This window comes from Elephantulus edwardii, unplaced genomic scaffold (genome assembly GCF_000299155.1).
Source record: "Elephantulus edwardii isolate Elephantulus edwardi_28Jun2011 unplaced genomic scaffold, EleEdw1.0 scaffold00004, whole genome shotgun sequence".
Lineage (NCBI taxonomy): Eukaryota > Metazoa > Chordata > Mammalia > Macroscelidea > Macroscelididae > Elephantulus > Elephantulus edwardii.
Window position 1 is genome coordinate 7881190 of NW_006399754.1, and position 25269 is coordinate 7906458.

The 25269-nt window shown below is 43.8% G+C and overlaps 1 protein-coding gene across 1 annotated transcript in view; it reads right to left on the minus strand.

The window, feature by feature from the left end:
• Window positions 1-25269, minus strand: part of FREM2 (FRAS1 related extracellular matrix protein 2) — a 215332-nt gene that overhangs the window by 76439 nt on the left and 113624 nt on the right. The gene's annotated exons all lie outside the window — the stretch shown is intronic.

Genomic DNA, 25269 nt, shown 5'->3' on the forward strand with positions numbered 1-25269 from the left:
CCATCCATCGTTGTTGCTTTGTGTCACTAAGCTGTTTCATAACTGACCCTTCAGGAGGATTTCAGAGGATGTAAATGGCACAGAAGCATAGGGCCCATCCTTCTCCTACAGAGAAGCTGGTGGGTTTGAACGTTCTACCTTTGGGTTTGCAGTGCAACTCCTTACCACTAGGCTCATATATGTTGTTGGCTTGTTATGTGCTAGTGAGTTGGATGTGACCCATAGCGGACCTCCCAGTGGGTTTTCAGAGGGAGTAAATGACATGAGAGCAGACTGCTCATCTTTCTCCCACTGAACAGCTGGTGGATTTGAACTGTGTGCCTTTAGGTTGGCAGTACAGCTCTTTACCACAAGTCGATACAGAATATTATGCATTGCATATATCACCTTGTTTATTCTTCATAACTTCTGTCTGAGGTAGTCTATATTATGAGGAAAATGAGCAGAGAAAGCATAAATTATTTCACCAAGATCAAGAATCTTAAAATACAACAGGATAACAGGAGTATTATTGTTAGGTCACTCAGTCCAGTACAACTCACTGTGACCTTATGAACAGCAGATAGAAGCCCTCTCTATCCTGTGACATCCTCACAATCTCTGACACATTCAAATACAGTTACCGTGTCCCTCACTCTACCTGGTTGAGGGTCTTCCTCTCCTTCGCCGTCCCCTCCACCTTTCCAAGCATGATGCCCTTTTCCAAAGAGCAGCCTCTCTCAGCAATATGATCAAAGTACATGAGATGAAGCTTCATCATTTCTACCTCCAAGGAGCTATCTGGCTGCACTTTCTCCAAGACACACCTGTTTTCCCTTTTGGCAGTTCATGGGGCATTCAGCACCAGGTAATGTAATTTACTAACCTTATCTTGCCTCTCCAAGTATAAAGTAATTTTAGTTGCCTGGCTTGTGTAGTATGCTATTTTTGTGACAAAATTGTGTCTCTCCTCTCACCCTCTCTTTTTAACTTGCCAAAACAAACCATAAAACTCTCCAAACCAAACAAGAACTCCAACGCACAGCTAAATTGGCTCTCACTCAACATGACACTCCACCAGGTTTCCAAGGCAGACATTTAAACAGACACAGCCAATCTCATTCTTCTCCCACGAAGCACTTGGTGAATTTGAACCATAGACTTTTGTTGGCAAAGCAGCTCATAGGACACAAGGGCTGCTTCTTATAATGGTTAAATGTTTTTCTTCTCAATTCAGCCACGTCTTACTCCACTACCATAGGCAACACTATTTAATCTTCAACGTCTTCCTTCTTCCTTCCTTCCTTCCTTCCTTCCTTCCTTCCTTCCTTCCTTCCTTCCTTCCTTCCTTCCTTCCTTCCTCCCTCTAAATGTATCTCCATCCATTATTTGCACTTAGTAGTCTCTGATGACAGATGAAGGATTGATGCCGTTGAGTTGTGGTGCTGGAAAAAAGTCTTGAACATATCATAGACTGCCAAGAAAGCAAGCAGGTCTGTCCTGGAGAGGGTGAAACCATGTTTCTCCTTGGAGGTTTGGATTTTAAAGTTCCATCTCACATGCTTTGGGCATGTGGTCAGGAGGGACTGATCCTTGAAGAAGGACGTCAGGCTTGGAAGGGTGGAGGGACAGTGCAGGAGAGGAAGACTCTGGATGAGATGGATTGATACAGTAACTGGGGCAATGAGGGTAGGTGTGTTGAAGTCAGTGAGACTGGCTCAGGACAGGGCAGGCTTCAGAGCTGCTATACATAGGTCCCTATGAGTTGCAGGTGACTCAACAGCACATTACAATAACAATAACAACAACAGTCTCTCATTTTCTGGTGGCCAAGTAGACAGGGTATTTCTCAGACTGAAAAAAATGAAAAAGAAATTCAAATCTTGAGTTTCATTACTGAGAGATGTTATGGGCAAAATTGTGAATGATCCAGGAAGCATAAAAAGAAGATGGAGGGAACATGCAGAGACACTGTACCAATATTTGATAGACACGGAAGTCTTTCAGGAGGTAGTGCAAGATGAAGAACCAATGGTGAGGAGGGACGAAGTTCAAGCTGCCCTGGCCAATACTAAGGCCCCAGGAATTAATGGGATACCAACTGATGAGTTTGTGCCAGAAAATACGGAAAACAGATGCAACTGACTGGAAGAGATCCATATTTGTTCCCATTCTCAAGAAAGGTGATCCAACAAAATGTGAAAATTATCAAACAAGACTGTTAATATCTATGTAAGCAAAATATTGCTGAAGATCATCCTAAAATAGCTAGAACTATACATTGACAGAGAACTTCCAGAAGTTCAAGCTGGGTTTAGAAGAGGCTATGTATGGCCCCAGGGATATCATTGCTGGTGTCGGTTGGGCCTTGGCTGAAAGCATAGAAAACTAGAAGAATGTGTATTTGTGTCTTATTCACTATTCAAAAGCATTTCATCGGGTGGATCATAAACTATGATTAATGTCAAGAAGACTGGGAATTCCAGGAACACTTAATTATGGTTTTATGAAACCTATACATAGACCAAGAAGCTGTTGTCTGAACAGAGCAATGGAACCCTGCATGGTTAAAAATCAAGAAAGGTGTGTGTCAGGATTGTATCCTTTCTCTATATCTGTTCCATCTGCATGCTGAGCAAATTATTTGAGAAGCTGGACTCTATGAAGAAGAATATGGCATCAGAATTGGAGGAGGAGTCATCAGCAACCTGCATTACGCAGATGACACAACCTTGCTTGATGAAAGTGAGGAGGACTAGAGGCACTTATTACAGAAGATGATCAAAGAATACAATCTTCAATATGAATTATGTCTCAATAACAAGAACACGAAAAATCCTCACCACTAAGCCAACAGGCAACATCATGGTAGATGCAGAAAAGACCGAGATTGCCAGTGATTCCATCTTTCTTGGATCCACAATCAACACCCTTGGTATGAGCAGTCAAGAAATCAAAAGGTGTATTTTGTCAGGGAAATCTGCTGTAGGGATCTTACCATTGCTGGAGAGCAATGATGTCAGCTTAAAAATTGAGGAATACCTGATTCAAGCCATGGGCTATTCAATTACCTGCTACACATTGGAGAGCTCAGCAACAAATATGGATGACAAGAAACATCGAGTTGTGGCGTTGTCAAGTGCTGGACGTTTCAAGGACTGCCAACAGGATCCTGACAGATATGTCTTGTGCAACCAGAGTTGCATCCTTGGAGACAAAGATGACAAAGTCTCATATCACATACTTTGGACATGTTGTTAAGAGAGGCTGTTCCTTGGAAAAGGACATCATATTTGAAAAGGTGGAAGGTCAGTGAAAGAGAGGAAGCCACTCAATGAGATGGTTTGACACGGTAGGTACAGCAATGGGACCAAATGTGTCAGAGATAGCGGAGTTGGCACAGGCCAGGCCAGGTTCATATCTGTTGTTCAGGGGTCAGTATGAGTCATACTTAACTGATAGCACCTCATAACAACAGCAAAGTAGACAGAGTTGTACTGTCAACCAAAGGTGGGTGATTCAAATCCATCACTTGTTTCATAAGAAAAACGTGGACAATATCTTCCTGTGCAATTTAGAGCTGCTGAAAACCAGCTGAAGGACCAGTTGTGAGTCAATTCTGAGTCAATGGCAATGGCTGTAGTAGTAGTAGCTGTTGTGCCCTGTTAACTTTAAAACTCATGAAATATTGCATGGTGCCACTGTTATAAAATAGGACTGATATTAGGGTTGGGGTAAGACTGAGAAAAACTGGATAAATTGTGTATACTGCACTGAAACAGATGAGGGAGTGAATAATTTAAAAGCGATGTATGATAGGGTCTTATAGTTATCACAGAAGTCCACAATTAAGGTTGCATAGTGGAATGTACTTGGGGTGGCGGGAGGGGTGTGGGGGGATTGTGTCCCAGGGAGGAAATGTTTCTTTTACTTTTGAAAGAGAGGAGGGAACTGGGGTGGGGGTAGGGATGGGCGGGGAGAGAAGTGCAGCAATGAATGAATGGAAATCCAAAATCTCTGTAAATGCTCATTAAAATTATTTTAAAAAATAAAGAAAAAAAACCCCAACAAACTCATGGATACGTGGCCTCATTCTCTAATACACTCTAGATAGAGATGCAGGTCTAAACCAAGCAGCTCTCTTGGCAAGATCAAAGAGCACAGCATGAGTGTTCGCCCTTATTCTCTGTAGAATTTAACCTTGTGGAACATACCTTTTTTTTTCTCCACCTGAATAGCTTTCTCCTTTTTCTTAATAATTTTAAAATTTTAAAAGAAAGACTCCCTCCCCCCTCCTGGTTCATGTCTCTCATCTCTCTCTTGTGCTCGTTAATGGTTTTTATTGTTAAAGGGTAAGATTAAAGGATGCTCTTAGAGTGCTTAGCTTGCTGTGTGCAGGTAGTGAATGAGTGGAAGTCATTAGTATTACTGGTGGAGATTTTAAGTGTTAATGAGAACTAGCCACGCATATTGTATGTGGGATTACAGGGAGCTTTAAGGACATCCTGCACAAAGAAAGCAGCACCGACCAGGGGCAGACAAAGAGGACAGCCTCTCATATTTGGGAATGCAGGCTTTAGCAATGGTATGGCATGTTGTGTGAGGTGGGAGTATGAAGAACGAATGGTAAGATAATCACGAGTTCATGAAGAACTGTGTACTGGGAGCTGAGGAGTTGAGACCTTGCTCTAGAAATCATCAGATACAGGTGCACTCCATCTTAATGGAGGTAAGAGTGTGAGAAGACAGATACTTAGACCCAACAGAGTGTGGGGATTCTCAAGCGCCATCATTAAAACCTCATGCCAGGAAGATCCTGCTGAAAATTATGCAAAAACAACTAGAACAACACATCAACAGAGAACTGTCAGATGTGTAGGCTGGGTTTAGAAGAGGCCATGGCACTAGGGATATTATAGCCAGTGTTAGATGGAGCTTAGCTGAAAGCAGAGAGTATCAGACAAACGTCTATCTGTATTTCATTGACTATGCACAGGCATTTGATTTGTGGATCACAGCAAACTGTTATTCACTCTGAGAAGAATGGGAATCCCAGAACACTTGGTTGTGCTTATGCAAAACCTAAACTTAGACCAGGAGGCAGTCGTCAGAACAGAGCAAGAAAAACACTGCATGGTTCAAAATCAGGAAAGGTGTATGAGCTGAATACATTCTATCTCCATACGTTTTCAATCTATATGTGGAACAGAGCATCCAGGAGGCTGAGTTCTATGAGGAGGAATGTGGCATCAGGATAGGGGTAAGACTCATCAACAACTTACGTTAAGCAGATGGCTCAACTGTGATTGCAAAGACTGAGGAGTACCTGAAGCATCTGCCACAGTAGGTCAAGGACTGTAATCTTCAATATGGATTGAAACTTAACATCAAGAAGACAAAGATTCTCACCATTGGGCCGATTGGCAGCATTATGATAGATGGTGAAAAAATTGAGATCGTTAACAGCTTCAGCTTGCTTGGCTCCACAGTCAACACTCTAGGTACCAGCAGCCAGGAAATCAAAAGACAAACTGCACTTGGAAAATCTGGGGCCAGGGACCTCTCCAGAGTACTGAGGAGCTATGATGTCAGTCTAGATCTGGACAATGAGTAAGGATGACAGAAGAAGAATTGATGTAGAAAAAAAAAAAGAATTGATGTATTTGAGTTATGGTGCTGAAGAAGAGTATTGAACATACCGTTGACTGCCAGGTAAAAAACAGGTCCGTCATGGAGAGGTTGAAACCAAGTTTCTCCTTGGAGGCTAGGATTTTGGAGCTCCATCTCACATATTTTTGGCACATGGCCAGGAGGGACGGATCCTTGGAGAAGTACATCATGCTTGGAAGGTTGGAGGGATAGTGCAGGAGAGGAAGACCCCAGATGAGGTGGATTGGTACAGTAACTGGGGAATAGGTGGTGGGGGTGTCGGAGTCAGTGAGACTGGCTCAGGAAAGGGCAGCCTTCAAAGCTGTTGTACATAAGGTCGCTATGAGTCACAGATGACTTGATGGCACATAACAACAACAACAGAGGAGGGACAGACTAGAAGCAGAGATGAGCTAAACCCTAACCTCGAATGTAGCGCAAGCTTGTGAACAAAAGTGGCCATTCAGTCAGGAGAGAGAGAGCTAACAGGGATAAAATATCTGAAGAGCACCAGCAACAATCTATATGTTAACAAACCATCCAAGTCAATCTTGCTATAGTTTAAGTATCATTGATGTAAAGGAATATCAATCTTATGAGCCAAATGCTATCTTTTTAAATATACACTTTTTCTAGAAATAATCCAGACATTTTCATGAACATCTTCACAAATACTTTTAGTATGAAAACTGTCTACCACCTGCACTTGTGTGCAATCTTTTGTCATCATGTGACTGTCTCCTACTCAGTCTTGGAAACTCTGAGAATAAAGATTAGTCTAACTCCATTTTTGTCTTTTGCACCAGATATCAAGAAATTGCTACAGCAAAGGAAATAAAAGGTTTGTTGTTGTTGTTGTTGTTGTGTGCCGTTGAATTGCTTGCGACTCATAGTGACCCTATGTACAACAGCCCTAAACTCTGCTCTGTTCTGTGCCAATCGCACTGTCTCCGACACACCCATCCCGATTACCCCAGTCACTGAATCAATCCACCTCATAGAGGGTCTTCCCCTCCTGCGCTGTCCCTCCACCCTCCCAAGCATGATGTCCTTCTCCAAGGACCACTCTCTCCTCACAACATGTCCAAAGTATGTTAGACGGAGTCTCAGAATCCTTGCCTCCAAGGAGCAGCCCGGTTTAACCCTCTCCACAATGAATCTGTTTATTTTCCTAGCAGTCCATGGTACTCTCAATATTCTTCTCCAGCACCACAGCTCAAAGGCATCAATTCTCCTTCTATCCTCCTCAGTCACTGTCCTACTCTCTGAGGCACAACAACTGATTGCAAAGATCATGGACTGTATCAGGCACACGTTAGTCTCCAGAGTGACACCATTGCTCTTCAGTACTTTGGAGAGGTCCCTAACAGCAGACTTTCCCATCGCAATATATCTTTTAATTTCCTGGCTTCTGATGCCAAGAGTGTTGACTGTGGAGCCAAGCAGACTAAAGCTGTGAACAATCTCAATCTCTTCATCATTCATCCTGATGCTGCCAATTGGGCCAGTGGTGAGAATAAAAGGTTTAGGGGAAAAAAAATCTGAAGAGCTTAGGAGGTGGCTGTTGTTGATGGCTGTGCTGCTGAGTCACAAAAGACTGATAGCTGGTCCTTGGTTTTCTGAAGCTGTAAATCACATAGGAAAGCATTGCTCGTCTTACTCCCCCAGAGCAGCTGGTGTATTATATTAGAACCAAGCGCCTTTGGATTGACAGCACAGCTCCTTCTGTAGGCCACCAGAGTGCCCTTTAAGGAGGAAACAATAAGAACTTAGGATGCAGTGAGAAGAAAGGGTCTAGCATGGACTAGACCCACTCCCCACGGTGAGGGACACAAGAGAGAAAAATCATATTACATGATGAACTGCTTGGCTGTTTGTTTTCCTCAATTCACTTTGATTTCTTTGAGAATCTAAGGCTTTAGGCACATAGCCATTTATGAGACTACATTCACTTTCTTTCACTGTGTAAGAAGAAAATGGAAAAATAGATTCCCCAAAAACCATGTTATTGAGTCTCTGTAATTGTAACACAAGCGTTTGATGGAGTTTCCCTTCTCACAGAAATGTCAAGGGACTTATTGTTTTGAACAAGGTAATGAAGCTTTCCCTTGAGAATTAATCAGACTCTCTTTCCCCCCAACTGTTAATTTGTCCTCTCGGCTTATTGAACCCTATCCCCTGCTTATTACTCTTTTAATATACTGAGAAAACATTTTAAAAACCTGTATCAGTTGAGACTAACTGTATTTTTGAGATTGTTGTGGTCCCAGCAAAGCGGGTATAAATCCGTGCCCCTTTCTACCAGCGTGCATTGTCTAGATAGGGTTTCACCAGGGTACTGAGGATATAAATCACACACAGTAGACCCCAAAGACATAAAGCCCATGCTCCTCATGTTTATAGCTTTATCTCATCTACACAGGATCATCTTGCAGGGCCAGGGCTGTGAGGGACCCTGTGGCCCAGGCTGCTGAAAGCTTTCCCTGACTGTGACAGCTGTCCTGAAAATTATCCCGACCAACTAGTGTGATCCCTGAAAGAGAAAGTGTGAGAGCGCGCGCGCGAAGGGAAGAATGAACTCCTTGTTGGCATTGTGACCACCGAGCTGCACTTTTGTGACACACTTCCTGCAACTGTGAAGCAGAGTGTTTGAGAAACACCCTGGAGGAAATAAAATATATCGAGATATATTTCAGTCCCGCGAGGTGTGAAAAGAAGCAATTTTTTTCCCCTTCTCTCTCACAATGCCTATATTCTTAGCTTGGTGGTGTTTTCTTCTTTTTAAAGCACTAGATAGTAAATCTCTGCCAGTCATTTTCTTTCTTCCACAGGTATGTGTTTAAACTCAGGGACTGTTGCCCTGAACTGCGGCTTGGCTCAGCCACAATCATACATCATCCCTGCAACCGAGAGAGCCTGTCACAGACGAAGGGGCAGGAGACAGTGGACATACATCAGCCGGTCAGTTGCCAACTTGCAAGAAACAGCTCTCTCAGCTCTTCGGCTGGTAGCTTTCAGGCTTCTCAGAAGCTAAGCTCGTTTTGGACGTTCTTCTCAAGATCTCACTGCTTCTGGAGCCTGATCTGTGCAGGGCCATAATAGTTTTGTCAATTTCCTTGTCAGCCTTCTGTAAAATGGTCCAATCTTGTTCAAAACCACTTCCTTGTGCCTTCGAGAATCCAACTGGTCGTTAAGTGCCGCTGACTCAGCTCTGCCTCCCAGTGACCCTATGAACACCACAAGGAGGCCCTATCCAAACTTCCACCATCCTCACAATTTCTGCCGTGTTTAAGGCCAGTATTGAAGTCATCATGTAAATTTATCTTGTTAGGAGTTTTCCTCTTATTTTTCTGACCTGATCCTTTCCCATGAATGATGTCCTTCTCCAGGGGCTCCATAACACACTCAAACTATGTGAGACAAAGACTCACCATCTTTGCTTGTAAGGAACAATCTGGCTGCACCACTTTCAAGACAGATTAATATTTCACTCACTCACTGACTGCAGCTGAACTGGACCTGACTCCTAGGTGACCCTCGAGTGGGTTTTTAGAGGCTGTAAATCACAGAAGACTTGTCTTCTTTCTCTCTCCTGTGGAGCAGTTGGTGGATTTGAATCTCCTTCTGCTTGGGTTGGCAGTGCAATTCCCTACCACCAGGTCACCAGAGCTCCTCATTTTGTGGCAACACCACAAAATTCCTTGCCCAAAACCACAATTTAAAAGCATTAGTTCTTCTACAGGCTTTCTTACTCATTGTTTAACTTTTCATAAGCACCTGGGCAATTGGAAATATCACCACTTAGCTGCACCTTAGTCTGATCGAGGACATATATTTGGTCTCTAGCACTTAAAAAGAGGTCCCTGGCAGCATCGTTGTTCTCTGGAAGAAAGGATTTTGATGTTCTATCTCACATACTTTGGGCATGTTGCCAAGGAGGGACCATGCCTTAGAGAAGTACATCATGCTTAGAAACGTAAAGAGACAACGCAGGAGAGGAAGACCCTGGATGAGATGGATTGACACAGTAACTGGGGTAATAGGGTCAAGTGTGTCAGAGAGAGTGAGATTGGCTCAGAATAGGACAGGCTTCAGAACTCTTTGCACAGAGTTTCGCAGGTGAATTGATGGCACCTAACAACCACAATGCAATTGGTTGTTGTTAGGTGCTGTCGAGTCAACCATGACTCATGGTGACCCTATGAAGAATGGATTTAAAGCCTACCTTATCCTGTGCCATCCTTATCATCTCTGATATATTTGAGCCCATTGTTACAGTCACTGTGTCAACCCATCTCGATATTCAGGGCTTTTGTTTTCTTGACTGCATGTGGATCCAAGTAAAATGGAATCCTGGGCAACTTCAAACCCTTTCTCAATTTGTCATGATTCTGTTTATCAGTGCAGTTTAGCACATTTCTGTCTTGATGTGCGATCCATATGTGGTCTTTGATCTTCAGGATATGCTTCAAGCCCTATTCACTCTCACCAAGTATACCTATTGATGGTTGCTGATAAGTCTTGCTCTAATCCTGGTGCCACATTCTTCAGGCCTGCCAGCTTCATGAATGGTCTACTCAATATAGAGATTGAGAAAGAGCAGTGAAGGTTTACAACCCCAGTGTATAACATTTCTGCTTTTAGATCATGCAGTGTGCCTCTGCTATTTCAAACAAATGCTTCTTGGACCATGTATATAGTTTCCCCAGGAACACAATTAAGGGTTCTGAAATTCTCATTTTTCTCAATGTTATCCACAGTTTATTTTGATCCACACAGCAAAATGCTCTTGTATAGTTAATGAAACACAAATAAACATCTCTCTGATATTCTCTGCTTTCATCAAGCTCCATTTGAAATTACCAATGAAACTGCTTGTTCTATGACAACTTCTGAATGTTGCTTGACTTTTTTACAGTTGCCTGTGGATGTACTGTTGTTGTTGTTATGTGCCATCAATTTGGAACCAACTTCTAGCTGACCCTCCGGTGGGTTTTCTGAGTCTGTAAAGCACATGCAGGTAGACTACCCATCCTTCTAAGAAGCAGCTTGTCCATTTGAAGTTACCAATGTCATTGCTTGTTTTGCAACCTCCTCTGAATCCAGCTTGTATTTTTTACAGTTTCCTGTGGATGTGCCATGTTTGTTATTATGTGCCATTAAGTTGGAACCAATTTGCAGCTGACACTCCAGAGGGTTTTCTGAGCCTGTAATCATATGAGCAGAGACTCCTCAACTTTCTCCTGAGCAGCAGATAGTGGATTTGAACCATCTGCCTTTGGCTGACAATACAACTCCTTGCCCACTAGACCACTGGAGCTCCCCAGTGGAGGTACAGTTCCAGGTAGTTTTCAGTAACCTTCAGCGAGGTTTTACTTCTGTGTGATATTACTGATACTGTTCATTAATTTCCACATTGCTAGAGCTTATATAATCTTGCTAACTATAGATGCTGATTCAGTATATCTGGAGTGATAATGTCCATTTCCAGCAGGAAGTTAAATCAGAATGACCAGAGTAAAGCCCAAGTTCACTGTAGTGGTCCAGCACTGTCCCCTTTTTATCATTGCAGCACACAGGCACAGATTGTGACAAATCAAAACCACTGTTGTGGAGTTGATGCTGATTCATGGAGATACTCCAGTGGGTCTCTAAGGCTGGAAATATTTATGACCAGGACTGCCCATCTATCTTCTATGGAGCAGCTAGAGGATTTGAACCTCTGGCCTTTAGGATGGCAGCATAATTCATAATGCACAGTGCCACTGAAGCTCCTTCAAGATGGTGAGGTAGTCTGCTTTTCTCAGGTTTGATTACTCTATCAGCTAAGTAGCTTTTAAGTCATTTTTTTTTGGTTTCATAATTTTAACAACCGGAAGCAGAAGACTCCTCTTGCTGGAGAAGAATTTGGAATTTCTGATACTATTATTATTTTAGGTGTGTCAAAAACCATAATTGGCTACCCTTTATGAGCAATGTTTGGTGGAGATCGCAGATTGATTCAGGTTGGGAAGCAGGGGTGGCATCTATTTCCTAAACCACATGCATCTGGAAACTCTATGAACTTGGAGAAATGACGATAGTTCTAGAAAGACTTCAGGCCTTTTGTTCATAGGGTCTCTATGACTCGTGCTCGACTCAAAAATAACAACAACAACAACAACAACAACAACGATTATTATTTACTGTGATTTCTTTGGGAGGGAGGGAAGCCTTGTGGCATGGTAGTTAAAGCTATGGACTTCTAACCAGAAAGCTCAGTGGTTCAAACCCTTCAGCCAGAGTTTCTTCTGTCATGGACTGCAGTCTTGGAAGCCCTAGGACACAGTCCTACTAGGAGTCAATATCAACTCAAAATCAGTGAGCTTTGGTTTAAGAGGATTTTCTTATTATCCAAAATATTTTGTACCTTATTCATTTTCATAGGGGTATTTCTTTTAATGCATTTCCATCCTCCAAGTTTGAAGTCCAGCATCTGAGAAGCTGCTTAAAAAGATATATGCCTATATGTACCTAGGTCTAGAAAAAGAATTTATGATTTCAATAGAAATTCAATCATCATTGTCTACTTTAAGCGTATGTGATTTCTAGCACTAAACAGGAATCTGGCACAGAGAACTTGAGGGTTTTAGAACTGTTTGATGATCTGCGTCTTGGGTCTCAGTGACTGTAAATCCGTTGTATTTCTGCTTTGAAGTTGACAAGACGACATTACATGGGCGGCATTCATGCTTCTGTCTGGAAGTGCTGGAGTCATGCAGCTAATGTTACCATGAGCAAGACAACACAAACACAGCCAGCGTTATCCTGAGACCTTGGGAGGAGCACGCCAAACCAGCCTTTCCGAAGACACCGCCTTCCACTGGGCAGTTTTCAAAATGGTATGGAAAAAGCAATGCTGGCCAATTAAAGCATGAAAATGTAATAATATGCTTTCCCAAAGAGCTGTGAGGAGTTGGAACTGATCAAAGGTGAATCAGAAGAGTTCATTCACAAGCTACTCTAACAGCCTTAACTATTGACTTTTTCATTATTCTAGCATCCTCAGGTACAGTATGCAAGTAAAAGTATGTAACTTCTTTCATCTTACAGTTTTCTATTAGGATCCCTACGCTCTTTGAATCAGACAGCATAGGAGCAGAAGGCAGCAGGACATGTTAATACACAGACTTCTAATATACTAAGAGGTGGACAGCACAGTGGCTGCTGCAGGGTTCTGGAGGCTGACTGTGTGATGGTTAAGTTGAATGTCAGTTTGGTTGCCTAGAATTCATCTGGCTTGGAGGTTAGGATGAAGTCATTCCCTTGGTGAGACCTTACATAATGTAATCACCTCGATGATGAGATATGTTAGGAGCAGACAGTCATTGAAGGGAGTTTTCTCCAGGACATGGCTTGCACTGATGTCTGGCAAAAGGAAAAACTTTCTTGCTTTACACCGAAACGGTCTTGTCACCATGTGACCTTTGTTTCTTTGGGCTTGAGCCAGCAGCCTGCCATACTGCCTACCAGTCTTGGATTTTTCAGTCTTTGGAGCCAGCAGCCTGCCTTCCGATCTACCAGTTTTGGGCTTATCAGCCTTCACAGGTCCGTGAGTCAGGGAAGCTTCCCGTTTGCCATACGAGTCATGGGCTTGGGACTTTTCAGTTCTACAATGTGATCCATTATCTCGAAATTTCTCTCTCCTCACTCCTCTCCTCTTCTCCTCTCTTCTCCTTCTCTTCTCCTCTCCTCTCCTCTCCTCTCCTCTCCTCTTCTCTTTCTTGATTTCATTGGTTTTACTTTTCCACAGAGCCCAGGCTAAGACAGTCTAGTTATATATATGCTCATCCATTCCATTCCTATTTCACAGATGAGGAAGTGGAATCAAGCTACTTCCAGGCACATGCTTCGTGTGTATTTGGGAGCATGTGTGTGTGAAGGAGTAGTAAATGAAGGAGAAGAAGGACAGCTCTTGCCAGCTAAGAAGGGTGTTCAGTGAATACTGTCGTCAACACCTGCCTGTGACGACCTCACACACAACACACTGAAAAGCTGCCAGGCCTCGCATCACGACCCCCCAAGATGAGCTACAGATTAGGCAGTGGTGATCCACAGGGTTTTTGCAGAATTAGATCTCCCGGCCTTTCCTCCTGGTCTGGAAAGTCCACCAAGAACTGTTGGCATCATAGCGGCACCCAAGCCTCCACTGACAGATAAATGGAGGCCGAGCATACGCTGCACGGGTGGAAAGGAAATGCAGGTCTCCCACATGGCAGGTGTGGATTTTTCCACTGACTCACAAATGCCTCACCAGTGGTCATTAGTTTTAATTCTTAGACAAAATAGATGTCTATGGAATCCAGGAATATAAAGATAGAGGTCAGTTTTTTTACTGTGAATGACATGATTCCATACAAGACCTTCACCATAATAACCGAGAAGGAGCTTGGCGGACAGCGTACCTACACTAGGACTATCTGCAATTGCTGATGTGAAAGCTTATTTCAGAGTAACCTGGATCCACGTCCTGTAATTCCCAGCACTCATTCTCTCGCAGGTAATAAGGTCACTCCGATGTGTAAGTTAGACAGGATGCTTATATAGAACAAGGCCCCTCTGCTATGCAAGTTACACAGAACAGGGGGCTGTTATTACAAGGAGCTCTGGGGCCTTTGCCTTTTCTGGGAAAGATGCTAGCGTGTTTTCATACGACTAGCAGGAGAGATTCAAGTGGCTGCTGGCCAAGCTCGTGTGCACCCTGGCACAAAGCTCCTTAATGCTTTCCAGCCGCAAATGGGGCATTGTATCAGGATTTCAAATAGACCAGGCAGCCGGCAGCAGCACAGCGGCAGGGCCTTTGGAGCTACTGACTGTTGGTGGAGTCAAACACATTTCTATTGTTAAGAAATCCTTCTCAGCTGTCTCTGAGGTTGCCCATTTGACTTCATTGTAAAAGGTGCCCTGCAGGCGACATCCAGGCCGGTAGCGGTAGAAGGGGCTGAGAAGCTGGGCTCCACGCCTCCAGGGCCACCCCAAAGGCCAGCCTGGGGGCAAGTTCAGTGCTTTGGACGCTCCTACCCACATAGAGTGGGAGACGCACACTCACAAACGCTCCTTCTCCCACTTCTATCTGCCGAAAATGAGTTGATGCTACAATTTTGCAATGCCTTTCCCCAAACCATTACAATTATTTAAGGAAAAAAAAAATATGTGGAAGTGGTTCTTGATATGGTAGGAAGACTTAAATTTAACTGAAAGAATTTACAAAAAGAAGGAATGAACCCAGACTGGGGAGCTCAGGTGACACAATCCAGGCAGAGCTGTGCTGCTCGCTCATCCAAAGGCTGCACTTCTCCGGGGGTTCGAATCCACCAGTCACTGAGAGAGAGAGAGAGAGAGAGAGAGAGATGGCAAATCTCCTCTCATGCAATTTATCGCTTTGGAAAACTCACTAGAGGCTCAGTTCTGACTTGATGGTACTGAGAGAGAACACATACCAATTGATTGTATATATTTTTTTCATTTTCTAATATTTTAAAGAGGCACCATTAAATATCAGTCTCTTTGAAAGGTCTAAAGGTATACTATTAATTGGCAACTCTGGAAGCAGGAGTGACATCTACTTCCTAAGTAACATGCCTCCGGAAACTCTGAACTTTTATAAAGGTGGATGGTTGTACAGGGGCTTCAGGCCTTTTGGTCACAGGGTTGCTATGAGTCCTGCTTAACTTGAAGGCAGTTAACAGCAGCAGCAGCAACACATACTTAACTCTTCACATTGCCACGTCTTTTCATGTTATATAACAGCTCAGACTTAATTACTATTTGCTGTCAACAGATCATACTTAGTTACTATTTGCAATCACCTTGGTGGTGCACTGCTTAAGTGTGTGGCTATTCACTGAAACATAGGCTCGAACGCACTAGGGGCTCCACTGGGAGAAAAGACCCCGCTTTGTTTCAGAAAAGATGGCCTAGGAAGTTTCATTCAAGTTGCAATAAAAAGCATTGTTTTATAAAAAAAATACTATTATAGTCTAGGAAATCCCAAGGGGCAGTTCTGCTGTGTCACATGGGGTTGGTATGATGGAAATGGACTTGGCAGCACACAGCGTTTAGAATTAACAGCCAGCAGGGTTGATGCAGAAATATCTAGCAGTAATATATTCTAAGAACCTTCCATCAGTCCTGTTTCCTCAGGACTTTGCACACTAAAGTCATGAGGAATCCACAGGGACAGAAATGACCTTCTCTGGCCCTGTGTGCTCATCTTCCTAACTTCAGTTAGCACCATCTGGAGCAGCACTTCCCAATCCTAATTCCTCTCCACTCATGGCACGTCTGCATTCAATGCAATGGGGCTGTGGTGGCCCATATGTTTTTCATTGCTGATTCCCAGAAGTGGCTTGCCAGGCCTTTCTTCCTAGTCTGTATCCGTCTGAAAGCTCCACTGAGATCTTTTCAGCATCACAGCAACACGCAAAGCCCTACTAGCTGACAAGTGGTGGCTGTGCTTGAGTGCATCGGTCGGGACTTGGACTCTGTCTGTAACCCGCGGAATGTGAAGCACTGCTGCTCTGGTAACGGCCGGTCAGCTACAGCAGGCACTTTTAGGTTGGTTCCGACTCACTGTGAACTAAGCTGTGTCACAATCAAACCCTGCCTGATGCCACCACCCTCGCCATCACTGCTCATCTTCCTCACAGACTGCCCCTCCTGTGGAGCCTTGTGTCAAGCCGTCGCGTTGAGGTTCCTAGTCTTTTTCACTGACTCTACCACGTCCTTCACCAGGGAAGGGCCCCTCCTTCAGCTGAGTTGGCACCACGTTTAGACAGGGTTGCCACCTGGCTGCACTTGTATATCATGCAAGTGACTCCAACTCAACAAGTTTAAAGAGAACGTCCCATCTTCTTCCAACTTCATTTTTTTAAAATTAGTTTTAATGGAAGTTTACAGAGATTTCCAGTCACTCATTGTTGTACTTTCCTTCCTGCCTACCCCCGCCCCCCAATTAACTCTTCTCCTTGAAAAGTAAAAGAAAAATTCTTTCATTATTATGCAATCCCTCTCTACAGGTCCACTCTACTATGCAGCCTTCACTCTGGACTCATGTCATCATGTCATGAAAATAATACCTAATCATATATCCCTTTTAAACAGTTCCCTCCCTCATCTGTTTCAATGCAGTATACATCATTCTTCCCCCCCTTCTCTGTCTTCCCTCAACTCCAATGTCAGTCCTGTTTTACAACAGTGGCACCATGCAATATTTGTCCTTTTGTGACTGAGATATTTCACTCAGCGTAATATCCTCCAGTGTCATCCATTTTGCATAATATTTCATGAGTTCCTTGTTTTTCCAACTTCATTTTTTAAAACTGGTTCACTTGTCTTATTTCCTTTACTGGTATTTCCATTCTTTGAAATATTAAGGCAAACCCCTTTTTAGATATGCAGTTTGAATAGGGAGCTCAGGTGGCTTAGAGGTAAGGACCTGGGCTGTCAACAGTGGGTAGTTCGAATCAACCAGCTGCTCTGAGACATGAGAAATCGCTTCCCATGCAATTTGTTGTGCGCCTTCAAGTCAGAACTGACCCATAGCTGATCCTCCAGTGGGTTTTCAGACTCAGTTAATCACACAGGAGGAGATTGCCCATCTTTCTCCTGTGGAGAAGCTTGTGGATTTGAACTATGTGCCTTTGAGATCGCAGCACAGCTTTTGAGCACTAGCCCACCAGAGCTCCCCATGCATAGCCTCTGAAGCCGTGTTGGAAGCACAGCTCTGCGTTGGTTCCAGCTTTCGAGCACATCCACTAACATTTTACACTTTCCGTGTCTTGTCTTTCCTCCCTCTTGTCAGAGTCACAGATTTTTCTCAGCTATTGGCTGTTTGCTTCCCAGACTCACTGTGCTCCCCCTATACAGCCAGTTCTCTCTGTGGCTCCAATTTCTCTCCACTTACCCTGCAATCTCGTCATTAACATTTGAACTCTGCTCTATTTCTTATTCATGTTTTTAAAAACCAAAAAACCCCTGGAGGACATAATGTTGAGTAAAATATCTCAATCACAAAAAGACAAATACTGCGTAGTGCCACTGTTGTAGAATGGGACTGACATCAGGGTTGGGGTAAGACTGAGAAAAACTGGATAGATTATGTAAACTGCATTGAAACAGATGAGAGAGAGAGAGAGAGAGAGAGAGAGAGAGAGAGAGAGAGAGAATAGTTTAAAAGCAATATAGGATAGGGTATTATGGTTATCACAGGAATTCAGAATTAAGGTTGCATAGTGCAGTGCACTAGGGGCAGGGGGTGGGGTGTATACCAATGAGGGAGTTTATCTTTTGCTTTGCGAAGAGAGGAGTGAACTGGGGGGGGGGATAGAGAAAAAAGTGCAAAAATGATGAATGGAAATCCAAAATCTCTGTAAATGTTCATTAAAATTAATAAAATATTTTTTTAAAAAAACCCAAAAAACCTTTCAGCTGCTCCCTTTCAGATGAACTCACAACTTCTAATTTCATTTCCACCTCCTGTCAGTTTGTCTTATGTGGTAGCTTGCATGTTGTAATGTTGAAACCTCTGTGACCACTCTTTGCATTACCACAGGGTCACCCATTGTGGACAGGCTCCTGTCCAGGCTTTGTGTGGTTCCTGACTGAGAGACACTAAGAAGAAAAGCCTGGTGATCTAATTCTGAAAATGAGTCAGCGGTGACCTTATGGATGCCAGCAGAACATGGGCCACTTCCTGGCTTTGGATTTGTCTGTGGTTACCAACCACTGGAGGAGGACACCGTATTTGGTGAAAACAGAAGGCCAGAGAGGGCTAGGGAGGCCCATGGGGAGACAGGTTGGCACAGTAGGTACAACAAATGACCGCACATATCAAGGAGATGATGACACAGAACGGGCATCAGTAGGTTGAATGGAATCTTTTTGTTTTTATTCGGTGCTGCTGAGTTGACAATGGCTCCTGGGGACCCTAGGAACAACAGATGGAGACTTTACCCTGTCCTGTGCCAACCTCATGATCTCGGCTACACCACTGCGTCAGTCACTGTGCCAACCCATCTTACGGAGGGACTTCCTCTCTTTCTCGGGCCTCTCCCCTTTCCCAACACAATGTCTTTTTCCAAGGACTAGCCCCTTCTAGGCCCCACGGATACGAGATGAAGGTTCACCCCCACCATCTCCTCTAAGGAGCATTCTGGTGTCACTTCCTCAGAGAACAATTCCTTAGCTTATTTAAAAAAGAACAACTCCATGACGGGAAAGCTGATTCCAACTCATAGCAGCCCACCATCAGGTTTCTGAGGCTGTAAATCTTAATGGGTTGAGACTTCCAAGCTTTTCCCTGAGGAGCAGCTGGTGGATTTGAACCACCAATCCTCCACTTAGCAGCACCATGTGCTATGCACCAGGCTTATGACCTATATGAATTCATCTACTAAGGGCTCTACTACCTTACTATTTTCAGGAGTTAAAAAAAACCCCAACACCAAAACCTCCCTTTCCATTATTTTGATTTTTATAATTTTTTTTCTAACTTAAGCACATGAAATACAGCATGGAACTTTGGTCAAATGACTGAGGCCATTTCTCCCAGCATCAGGTTTGGCATTACTTAATCGTAGCTTCTTTGGATGCAAATGATTGCATTCAAGAGAGAAAAAATGATGGACGTGGCTTTTAGCTCTGCACAAATAAACAAAAAATATTGTACCCACATACCGTGTGTGATACACTCTTCTAGCTCTAGAAATGTTTTCTTCCCTGAGGCTGGCACCCTTGCTGGTGGGAATGCTTCTTCACTGATGCCAGCTACCTTTGTAATGGCACTGCCTTGACTTACATGTACCCCAGGGCTCGCCAGGCTGCCTTGTCCAGGGCCCCGCCTCCTGGATCTAAGGGAGTAATTTTTCCTGGGTGGTCAGGAAACTGGCCACGTGAGAACAAAAGCCCCTTCCAGTTGTCACACAAAAGCAGAAAACAACTTCCACTTGAATGTTCCTTAATTAACCTCCAAAAGATTGACAGCAAAGATCAGGGGGCCATTGTTCTCTCTGCCTTAATGGTCTTCCCAGTGAGCCACGGTTGTGTTATACTATGACCTTCCCTGCCGCGCTGCAGACAGCAGCCCCTCAGGAGGGAGGCAGAGGATCTGCACAAAACCGCAGCAGTGCTCTGGACATCAGCTGTGCTGCTTCCAACGTGAATCTCTTCCCATCAGTGAATCCTTCTCTTAAAGACACAGCACAGCTATCATTGGGACACAGACCTACATGTCTCATGATGCAAACAAGGAATGTACTTGGATACGAATTGTTGTTGTTGTTAAGGGCCATCGAGTCGTAGGCAACTCATAGTGACCCTATAAATGAAAGTCCTGGACACCTGTATAACTTTTGTCCTTCCTCCAGGCTCATAGGGTTTCCAGAGGCAAGCTATTATGGAAGTGGATGCCAGTCCTGCTTCCAAGCTTGTTTTAATCAGGGAGCTCCACCAAACACTGTCCACCATGGGTAGCCATTCTCTTATTTGACACATCAGTGTCACAGTGTTCGGCTTCACAGCAACCATGAGTTATCTCTGTCCAGCAAGTAGACATACCAGGTTTACAGGACCTAGAAGAATATCTCACCAAAAACAAGTAAAGGCAGGCCTGAGGGCCACGGAGTAGAGTCACTCACCTTTGACTTGGGAGCATGGCATTCTGTCTGCTAGGCCGACTGCTCTCTCTCTATGCTGTTGTTGTTGTTGTTGTTAAGTGCCATCGAGTTGTAGGCGACTCATTGCGACCCTATGAATGAAAGTCCTGGACTCCTGTATAACTTTCATCCTTTCTCCAAGTTCATAGGGTTTCCAAGAGGCAAGCTATTGTGAATACTAATGGAAAAGTTAAAAGTCCGAATCCACATGGAGGTGCTTTGGAAGAAAGGCCTGGCGATCTAATTCTGAAAATTAGCTATTGAGAATCTTGTGGAGCACAGCTCTATTCTGATATATATGGTTACTCACGAGTGTGAAGCATGTTGAGAACTTTTTTTTTTTTATGTACTTTGGTACGAAAAAGAGCTAGCATAGAAAAGCTAGGATTCTGGTGCACTGCTAAATAAAAGGCCACGCATCTTTGGCAGTTTGAATCCACCACTTGCTCTGTGGAAGAAAGATGAGCAGTTTCCTCTCAGTATGATTCACCGCCTTGGAAATCCAATGCAGGGTTGCGAGGAGTTAGAATCGACTCACTGGCAGCTGGCTCTGAAATTGTGGCCCTGAAGGCTGGGACGGAAGGAGCTGTGGAAGCCTCAGCACTTGCTCTGAAGGTGTCAGTTAATTAACTTTTATTATCAACTTCGTTAGTCAGTTCTCTACTGAGGCTGAAGATCAATGTGACCTAAAGCTGACCTAGTGGGTCCTACTGAGTTCTGGAAAAGGTCATCAAATGGGCAGAAGAAACTTGAGTATGGTGGGCACATGGTCTAAACTTGTCCCTGCAGGATTGACTTCAATTCATGGTGACCTCATGGTGCAGTAGAACTCTGCTCCACTGGGCTTGCAAGGGCTTAGTTTTTCAGAAGTTGATCACCAGGCCTTTCTTCTGAGGTGCTTCTAAGTGGATTAGAACCTCCATTCTTTGGGCAAACCTTAGCTATATCTTTTTTTGTTTGTTTGTTTTTTTCTTCATGAACATGGTATTTTTTTTAAGTTTCTCTTTTTAATTTTTTTAAATTTTATTATTTTGTGTGTGTGTGTGTGTGTGTGTGTGTGTGTGTGTGTGTTTACTGTCAAATCAGATCTGACTGGTACAGGAGGAGATTGCCCCTCCTTCTCTAGCAGAGCATCTGGTGGACTCGAACCTAGTACCTCTGGGCTTGCAGTACAGCTTCTTGCCACTAGGCCACCAGAGCTCCCTGAATATGGTATATTTTTCCATTTATCTAGGTCTCTTTATTTTTCTTATAATGATATTTTGCAGTTTACTTTATATAGGTCTTTTGTGTCTCTAGTTAGGTTTATTCTTACATATTTTTAAATTTATTTTCTTTTCTTTTATTAATTTTAATGAACATTTACAGAGATCGTGGATTTCCATTGTAGCACTTTTCTCCCTGCCCAGCCCTCCCCCCTTAGTTAGTTACATCTTGTATTTATGGGTTTATATGCCAGCTGAAGGAACTGCAGAACAAATTCAAGCCTCAAGCTGCAATACTTAAGGATGCTTTGGGCAGAATATTAAATGATCCAGGAAGCATTAAAAGAAGCTGGAAAGAGTATACAGGTCTTTGTACCAAAAGGAATTGGAGGACACAGAAGAATTTAATGAAACAGCATATGAGCAAGAGCCTGTGGTGATGAAGGAAGAAGTTCAAGCTGCTCTGAAAGAACTGGCAAAAAATCAAGTCCCCAGGAAATGATGGAAGACCAATTGACATATTTCAGCAAAAAGATGCTGCCCTGGATGCGCTCACCAAGTTGTGCCAAGAAATCTGGAGGACAGCCACCTGGCCAACTGACTGGAAGAGATCCATATTTGGTCTCATTTCAAAGAAAGGTGATGTGACAGTGTGGGAATTACTGAACAATATCATTAATATCACCTGCAAGAAAGATTCTGCTGAAAATTATCCAGAAACAACTGGAATAGCACATCAACAGAGAACTGCCTGCAGGCTGGGCCTAGAAGAGGCCATGGTACTAGGGATATTATGGCTAATATTAATTAGATGGATCTTGGCTGAAAGCAGAGCGTTGTTGTTTGCTGTTGTTTGATGCCGTCGAGTCATAGATGACTCATAACGACCCTATGAACGAACAGCCTGTGCACTCTTCGTACATGGAGTTTCCGGAGGCAAGCCATTTTGGAAGTGGATGCCGGAAAGCAGAGCGTACTAGAGGAAAATCTGTGTTTCCTTGACTTTGCAATGACATTTGACTGTGGATCACACAAACTGTGGCTGACTCTGAGAAAAAGGAGAATCCCAGAATCATCAGAACTGAGCAAGGAAACACTGCATTGTTCAAAACTGAGAAGGGTGTATGCCAGGGATATGTCCTCTCTCCATACCTTTTCAATCTATATGCAGAACAGATCATCTGGGAGGTTGAGCTCTGTGAGGATTAATGCGGCATCAGGATTGGAGGAAGACTCATCAACAATCTGTGTTATATATGCAGATGGCATAACTCTGCTTACTGAAACTGAGGAGGATCTAAAGCACTTGGTGCAGGAAGTCAAGGACTGCTGCCTTCAAAATGGACTGAAGCTTAACTAGCATTAAAAAGACAGATTCTCACCACTAGGACAATTGGTAGCATCATGATAGATGGTGAAGAAATTGAGATTGTTCAGTTGGTTGGCTCTAAAATTAACACTCTTGGTAGCAGCTAGGAAATCAAAAGACAAGTTGCACTGGGAATGTCTGCTGTCTGGGACATCTCCAGAGTGTTGAAGAGTAACAATTTCAGTTTGGAGACTAAGGTGCACCTGATCCAGGCCATAGTTTTTGCAATTACTTGTGATGCATCAGAAAGCTGGATACCGAGTAGGGATGATAGGCAATTGATGCCTTTGAGCTGTGGTGTTGGAGAAGAGTACTGAATATACCGTGGACTGCTAGGAGAACAAATAAGTCCATCCTAGATAGGGTGAAACCAAGCTACTCCTTGGAGGCAAGGATTCTGAGGCTTCATCTGACATACTAGGGACATGTTGCAAGGAGGGCCCAATCCATGGATAGGGACATCATGCTTGGGAGGTTGGAGGAACAGCACAGGAGAGGAAGACCTTCAATAAGATGGATTGATTCAGTGACTGGGGTCATGGAGGTAGGCGGGTCAGAAACAATAAGGTTGGCACAGGACAGAGCAGAGTTTAGGGCTGTTGTACATGGGGTTGCTATGAGTTGCAAGCCACTCGAAGGCACATAACAACAACAACAACAACAAACAACAATGCAAGAAGCTGTGCTAGAATCCCAAAGGCCCATGGTTCAAATCTACTAGAGGCTCTGCTGTTGGGAGAGGGACGGACAATCTCCTCCTGTGTGATTAACTGCCTCTGAAAACCCACCAAAGGGTCAGCTATGGGTCTGTTCTGACTCTACGGTAAACAACAACAACAAAAATAACATGATCTATTGAGGGAACTCTTGTTGCTTAATGGTAAAGGAGTTATGTAGGCAACCCAAAAGTACACGGTTTGAATCCCCCAGCTGCTCCATGGGAGAAAGATGGGCAATCTCCTCCTGTGTAATCTACGGCCTCTGGAGGGTCAGCTATGAGTTGGTTCTGACTCAATCGTATATAACAACATGATCTGTATGAAGCACTAGATTTCTGTCATCAGGAGAGTGAGGTAAGGAGACACAACCCACCTCGTTTAACCTTCGTTATCGTTATCACTGTTCAGCAGACATCAACAAGCTCACTCAAGGCGCCCAGATCACCTCCACAGACAGAAAAACCAGAATGTAATGCTCACCCCCTGCCCCCCAAAGTTTCCTTCTCCATCTCTAGACTCTCTGTATGGTGTAAAGGGGAAAGCACAGTGTGGATCTGGGCTTCAGGAAGCCTTCCCACGTCAGACCCACTGCACTGCTGTCTGGTCGAGTCCGACTCTTAGCAGCCCACTGCTGGGTTTCTGAGGGAGCAATGGAGTAGATTGCCCGTCTTTTTGCCTCAGATTGGTGGTGGATTCAAACTACTCCCTTTTGGTTATGCCAGCGGGGATCCCTCCATGGGAAGAGTGTCCCAAGATCGAGGCCTGGGAAGAGTGTTCCATAATCTGGACATGATATAAAAAGGTCCGTTTGAATCTTTCAGTATCCACTGCCATCAAGTCAGTTCCAACTCACAGCACCATCCACGCAGTCTCCTAGCTGTAAGCTTTTACAGGAGACCATACACCTTTCTCCCTAGGAGCTACTGCTGGATTCGAACCACTTTGTAGCTCAATGAGTTAAATACTATACACTATAGCTCCTTTTTATTTTTTTGTTTTCAGATTGGTATTAGTTTAACAAGCTGTAATATAAAAATTTAGGAACTAATAAAACAAAATCTCCAAGGTTTTAGTGACAATGTCTTCGATCTAGAATTCTATAAACTACACATGTTGTTGTTGCTGTTGTTGTTAGGTGCCATCTATGAGTACGTCTCATAGCGACCCTAAGAACAAAAGATCTGACCCTTGTTCCGTCCTGCACCATTCTCACACTTCCTGACACACAAGAGACCACTGCAGCAGTCACCCTGTCAATACACTTGGTTGAGGGTCTTCCTCGCCTTCGTCGACCCTCCACCCTTCCCAACCTCCTGTCCTTCTCCAAGGAATAGCACCTCCTAGCAACATGTCCAAAGTAAGTGAGGTGAGGCCTCCTTTTTGCCTCCAAAGAGCACTCTGGCTGCAGCTTCTCCAAGACAGCTCCTTTTTTTACACTATTTTTACTTGCCATCGAGCCAGAATGGACCCTTAACTGACCCTCCAGCATTTTTACAGAGTAGGTAAACTACACGGAAGGAGACTGCCCATCCTTCTCCCACAGAATGCCTGGTGGATTCAAACCACATGCCTTTGGGATTGCAGCACAGCTCCTTACCACTAGGCCACCTCAGGACACATTTTAAGGACACCTGCTGCCATGTACTAGCACCATC